The sequence below is a fragment of the Panthera tigris genome, chromosome B1 (assembly GCF_018350195.1).
Source record: "Panthera tigris isolate Pti1 chromosome B1, P.tigris_Pti1_mat1.1, whole genome shotgun sequence".
NCBI lineage: Eukaryota > Metazoa > Chordata > Mammalia > Carnivora > Felidae > Panthera > Panthera tigris.
In genome coordinates, this window is record NC_056663.1 from 80,279,744 (window position 1) to 80,286,722 (window position 6,979).

The 6,979-nt window shown below is 40.3% G+C and overlaps 1 pseudogene; it reads right to left on the reverse strand.

The window, feature by feature from the left end:
• Positions 1 to 6,335: 6,335 nt before the first annotated feature.
• Positions 6,336 to 6,734, reverse strand: LOC102949046 (annotated as a pseudogene).
• Between the last annotated feature and the right edge of the window lie 245 nt (positions 6,735 to 6,979).

Sequence of the window (6,979 nt, forward strand, 5' to 3'; positions counted from 1 at the left end):
GTGTGCAATTTTGCATTTTCCTTAGACACCCATATATGGTAATCCTGCCCTTCCCCTCCAGTGCTGTCTTGGACATTTATGTTCCCAGGATGACTGACTGGACCACAATTAAGGTCTGCTTGACTTCAGTTATATCAATGTAAAGGAGAGTTTCTTTTTAACAGAAAGAAAAGATTTTGCAGGGATAGTAATTGCTGGAATGAAATCCTGTCTTGGCATCTGTTCCAGATTCACCTGCAGCTGTTACTTACCTACTTACAGGCAGTTGGTGACATGGCAGAATACAAGATGTGTGAGACAAGGAGCTAGGAGAACTGACTCTCTCTATGCCATTCCCCCAACACCCCCAACTGAGTTTCAGTGGGGGTCACACAATCATTCACTCTACATCAGCGTTCTCAGTTTTGCCTGTACTTTAGAATCACCTAGCAGCTTAAAAAATCCTGACATTCAGGGGCATCTGGGTGGCTCAGTCGGTTAAGCCAGTTTGGCTTCCGAAGTCAGTCTGACTTCAGCTCAGGTCATGATCTCAGTTCATGAGTTTGAGCCCTGCGTTGGGCTCTGTGCTTACAGCTCAGAGCCTGGAGCCTGCTTCGGATTCTGTGTCTCCTTCTCTCTCTGACCCTGCTCCACTGCTGCTCTACCTCTCTCTGTCTCTCAAAAATTAAAAAAAAAAAAAAATGCTGACATTCAATCTATGCCCTAGATCTCTAAGAATCTCTAAGAGTAAGATCTAGGCATTAGTAGTTTGTAAAGCTCCCAAGGTAACTGAAATGTGCAGTTAAGGCTGAGAACCATTGCCTAGAACCCTTGGAATTTTGCTTCATTGCTGGTGGGAATTAGAAATGATGGCAAGTGAAGATATGAAGACTATAAACATCTGGGAAAAGACATGGTGGGGTAGGGGAGAAAGAAGGGGTTACATTGTTTAAAGACTGATCATCATGTAGAAGACACACTTTTGAAAAAATATTGGAGTTAAGATATAATAAAATTAAAATTAAAGTTAAGGCATATTAAAATTATGCTTACAGTTTTACTCTTTAAAACAATTCAGAATAAATCCAATTGCCTTTTACTCAACAGCACTTTGAACAAAAGACATCTATCTATCTCCTACCCACATCCACATAACCCCTGCATTCCAATTAATGCTAACATTAATGCATCAATTCACAGTTATAAAGAGCTTTCATATTCATAATGTTCTTTGATCCCCACCAAGTCCTGCAAAGTAGGCATTAGTTTATTATTTCCATTTTACAGATCACAAATGTGAGGTTCAGAGAAGTTAATACTTAACCAAAATCACACCAGTAAATACCAGAGTCATGACGTGAACCTAGGCCTTTGGACTCTAAATGGGTGCCCTTTTCACCATATTTGTATGGACTCTGTACTTTTGCTAATGCATCCAAGATGTCATTGGTGTTTTTATTTTCTTTCAGTTTTTTTTTATAGCAGCTTTATTGAGATATAATTCACATACCATGAAAATCACCTTTTCAAAGTGTACACTTCAGGGGTTTTTAGTATATTCACAGAATTGTGCAACTCTAGAAACAATATAATTTTAGAACATTGTCATCATTCCAAAAAGAAACCCTATATCCACTGCTACCCTCCATTACCTCTTCCCTCCAGTGCCTAGAAAAATGTAGTATATGGGACAGTGGAATATGATTCAGCAGTAAAAGTGAGTAAGTATCAACACACACTACAACATGAATGAAACTTGAAACATTGTGGAAAGTGAAAGAACCCAGTTACAAAAGACCATATATTGTGCAATTCCATTTACATGGAATGCCCAGAGTAAGCAAATCTATGGAGTTTTGAAAACTACAGTTTTCAAAAAAACTATAATAAAACACACATAACATAAAATTTGTCATCTTAACCATTTTTAAGATGGTTAATAACAATAAAACCCATTTTACTGGGGCATCTTGATGGCTCAGTTGGTTAAGCATCTGACTTTGGCTCAGGTCATGATCTCACGGTTCGTGAATTCGGGCCCCAAGTCGAGCCCTGTGCTGAAAGCCTGGAGCCTGCTTCAGACTCTGTGTCTCTCTCTTCTGTGTTCCTCCTCCACACATGCTCTGTCTCAAAAATAAACATTAGAAATTTTTTTAAAAAACCATTCATGTTGTTCCCCCATTACCACTATCCATCTCCAGAACTTTTTCATCATCCCAAACTAAAACTCTGTTTCCACTGAAACATAGCTTCCCATTTCCCTGCCCCCCCCCCCAACTCCTGGCAACCAGCCTTCTACTTTTTGTCTCCGTGAATGTGACCACTCTAGGTATCTCACATAAGTGGAATTACACAGTATTTGTCCTTTTGTGTTTGGCTTACTTCACTTAGCATGGTGTCTCCAAGGATCATTCATGCTGCATGTGTCAGAATTTCCTTCCTTTTAAAGGCTGAATAATATTTCACTGTATGTACGTACCACCTCTTGTGTATCATTCATTTGTCCATGGACATGGGTTGCTTTCACCTTTTGGCTATTGTGAATAATGCTGCTATGAACAAGAGTACAAAATACCACAAGCATCTCTGGTCCTGCCTTCAGTTCTTTTGGGTATATATCCTGAAGTGAAATTGCTGGGTCATATGGTAATTCTGTGTTTAGTTTTTTTAAGGAACGACAGTACTATTGTCACTAGCCTTTGTAAGTAGTCACAGGAGCTTACAGTAAATGAACGCTTCCATCCTATCTATGATTTACCCGGAGGCAGGCCAAACCTGCCTGACAGTAGTTTAATTCCAGGCTCTCAAACAGTGATCTTAGGAAGAAGCAACATATCCTCGCCCCCCACTAGCGCTGTTTTTCATAAACAATCAAATTAGTGAAATGTCTTATTTTTAAAAATTGAGTGACTAAAAGTGATAACATTCTCAGTTTATTAGAATGTCAACTTAAGGAAAAAATTTTAAGTATTACTTCACTTTTAATTATCTTGCGAATCAAAGTTTTCCCCATGCTTGGGTAAGAGCCCACCCATGAATGTTCTGAGGAAAAGCCCGTTTGTGAATGGGTAGCTTCTGCGTGTGGCCCAAACAGTATGTTATACACTGAATTTTAGTCAGAGAGGATTCAATTTGCATCCCCTAATGGTTTAGTTATAGTCATGCCTCAAGGCATAGGAATAGACTGGATTTTGTATCACTTTATTTTTCTGACTCATGAAGGGAAAGGCGGATTGACGCAGTTTCTGATTTGGAAAGAAGGAGAGAAGTACTATCCATTTTCCCTTACCCTCCAGTGATTTTCTTTTTTTTCCCTCCTAAATGTCACACTCTGAAAAAAAAAAAAAGATATTCATAGCCTTAAATTCCTCAATTTATTACTAGCATTTTCTTTGGAGATGTAACAGATAGAAACCACCAGATGAGCCAATCAGTGTCAGTGCCCTGTGGGGAGGTCACTGGGCAATATAAATAATCTTCTTGTGTTGGGAGATATACTTCAAGACCGGCCCTTAAAATGGGTTTCCTTTTAATAAGGCAGTGAATGTTTTCCATGAAAAGTCATCTCCTTCTCAATGAAACTCATACTAAGCCACTTCAGAATTAATTCATCTCTCAAATTCCAAGCCAACAAAACTAAGAATTGTTAGTAATTTTTGTTTAAGCTTGCCTCCATTCCCTACTTTGTGGAGCATTCATTTTTTCACTAAAGAGAAATCAGCCTGACCCTCCCATCCAGTTATGTACAACGATGTGTGTGTTCTTGAGAGTGATGTGTTAGAAAACACCAGAGAAAACATGTGTTGCATTATCCTTTTAGGTGGAGAAAACCCATTTGTCCACACTGATGGAAGGCCAGCAAGAACTTCTTTCTGCTCATTACTAACTGAGACCCCATTGTATAAATTGACTGTCAAAGTGACGACCAGCCCCTGGTGCTACCATATTTGTGTTAGCTTCAAAGCCATCATCAGAACGACTGAACCATGAGCCTTAGAGCTCTGCTGGCTACAGGCAAAAGCCCTGACTTCCCTCTTGAATGCACTCACATCCTCTTCATCTGGCCTATCCAAGGACCCACCAGAAATAATCCCATCACAGTCTCCATTCCTGCTTACTTCAGCAACCTCAAGAAGGTCAAGACTCCTAGATGGTGTCTCTTTATTCCAATAAAGACTCCTCCCCTAAGGCTCTGTTGATTCCACAATAATCTGACTCAGTCTTTCTTCCCTCTTCAGCCACAGTCCCTTCCATTGTTCCCTCTGTAAGTCACATCTGTAATCAACAAAATCTCCTATATCCTCAAACACATCCTGTTATAACTCTAACTTGTCTCTCCCTCGAGGATACTATTTCCCCTCTGGCCCCCTTAAGTAGTGACTCTTTTAGTCTCCTATAACTGTGCCCAGAAGTGATAGCTGTCCTCTGTGTCCCTCACAGCCACTTTCAGACCATGCTTTTTCATCTTCCCTACACCTGCCAAATCCTTCAAAGCCCATGCCTTTTGTCAATTCTATGGACTATCCCTCCATGTTGCAGCCAACCATAGCCCTCAAGGTACCTCTTCATCAGTCCTTAAAGATCACAGCTCTTGGCTCACAGTCAATCTCTCCAGCCATGTCATTATCACTGAGACCATCCTTCCATTTATGTGAGTTCTCAGGCCCCTGACCTCTCTCACCACATACTCCCAAAGTCATCTAGACCTTGTCATCAACTTTCCTATAACTCATTTTCAAGATCTTTTATTTCTAAATCCACTTCACTCCCTCTAATATCCTGACACCAAAGATTCTTCAACGCCACCAGAACCTTCAGATCCATGGGTTGGACCACCTTTCACTTAGCCTTACTCCCCTTGTGTTTTTACTTGCCTCCTGATGCAGCTTAGACTCAATTCTCCTTCATTAAAATTATTTATTGTGGGGTGCCTGGGTGGCTCAGTTGGTTAAGCATCTGACTCTTGATCTCAGCTCAGGTCATGATCTTGAGCTTTGTGAGATTGAGCTCCACACTGGACTTTCTGCTTACAGCATGGAGCCTGCTTGGTATTCTCTCTCTCTCTCTCTCTCTCTCTCTCTCTCTCTCTCTCTGTCTCTCCCTTTCTCTGCCCCTACCCACTTTTGAGTGTGTGTGTGTGCACACCTGCTGTCTTTCTCTCTCTCTCTCTCTCTCTCTCTCTCTCTCTCTCTCTCTCTCAAAAATCTCTTTTCTTGTACATACCTTCAAATCTCTTGCTCTGCTTTCTTTAAGTAGTGGTTATGTGAAAAAATTCCTACTTGGTTAAACCCAATCTCACCCCTCTTCTCCTGGTCTTACTGTAAATTCATCCCACTAATCTCAATGTGCACTCAGTACTACTTTGTAATCCCACCTCACTTCCCTGATCCAATCATGCTTAGTTCTTTCTAGATCATTATTTCTCACCTCATTCCTCTTTCCTTACCATGCCTTTCCTCAACTCCCTGTTGATGATCTTGATTCGTATTTCATTGAGAAAATAGAAACAATCAGAAAGTATTTTCCATTTGCTTCTCTAACCAAATTTATAAAACTACCTGTATGGGTGACCTCCTATTATGCTTTCTTTACTGTTGTGAGAAAAAATCCTGTCACTTATTCCATTTAGGCATTTATTCCAATTGCCTATTCCATTAAGCAATTCCATTTCCATTCTTTCTTTCTTTGAAGAAATTTACTCATGGAGTGGTCTCCTGCATCATTGACTTTTTTCTTTTTTACAGGATCATTCCCATCAGTGCACAAACATGTTAGTAATATTGTCCAAATTGAAAACAGAAATAAACCTCTTTTGATTCAGCCCCATTCAAACTCTGTTTGGTTACAGGCTCATTCTTTTCTCCTCTTTATAGCAAAATTCTTAGACAAAGGAGTCTGTTCTCACTGTCTCTACTTCCTCTTTTTCCCATTCTTTCCCAGTCCACTTTAATCAGACTTATGTCTCCACCATTTTGGTAAGCTTATCTTGTCAAGGTCACTAATGATCTCTGTGTCTCAAAGTCCTCCTCTTACCTGTCTTACCTATCAGACATAGAAAACCACTCCCTCCTTTAAATCCTTTCCTCATTTGGTCTATGGGACTTCATCCTTTCTTGATTCTGTTTCTAACTCTTAGGCTCCTTTGCTGATTCCTTTTTATCTTTGAGATCTCTTCAGATCTTTTCTCTATTATATTCATTTTATGAAAACTTTATCCAACCCCATAGCTTTATCTGTTTAATTTTTTTGACTCATAAAACTCCATTTATTGACCTCCAAATCTAATAAAACTAAGAGCTCTGCACAAGTGTTTTAAAAGGACTTTGATCTTTTTCCCAATGTTCTTCTCACTGAAGTCAGCTCATTTTTGTTTCTGTACCTTCTGTATCCTTTTTCTGAGATGCTAAAAGGACTTCCCACTCCTGTTTCCTCTGCAGCCTCTCAGCATTTGTGATCTTCATGGAATGCAGAGGGAAAAATCCAGAAAGACCCAAAAGCTACCCTACAGACTTACAGAGATGGGCTCCACAGGCATTTCAATCCCAGATCCGGTCCAGGTTGAGAGCAACGATTCTCTCTCCATGACTGTTGGGCAGTGGATAATAGGAATCCAGCTGCTCCATGAAACAGCCATCCCTGTTGTGGATGGTCACAATGTGGTAGAAAATCTGGTTGGTATAGCCACACAGTGCAAGGCAGATGGATAAGTGGACCCCATGGTAGGCCTTGCAGAGGACAGTAGTGAGCTGGACCATGGTGTAGCTGGCATGCACCACCAGCACGCATCAGCTTTATGGCCTCTGGCTGGGTGGGGAGGAATGTGGAAAAGCCTAGCCCCATAGCTTTAAATACTATCTATTGAGCTTCCTAAATTTGTATCTTCAGTCCCTTTCTTTCCTCTGGATTCCAGATCCATATAACCATCTGCATACTGAAACTCCTCACCGGATGTCTAATAGAATTTCAAACTGAATGTGAAAAAAATTTCTTGATTTTAGCT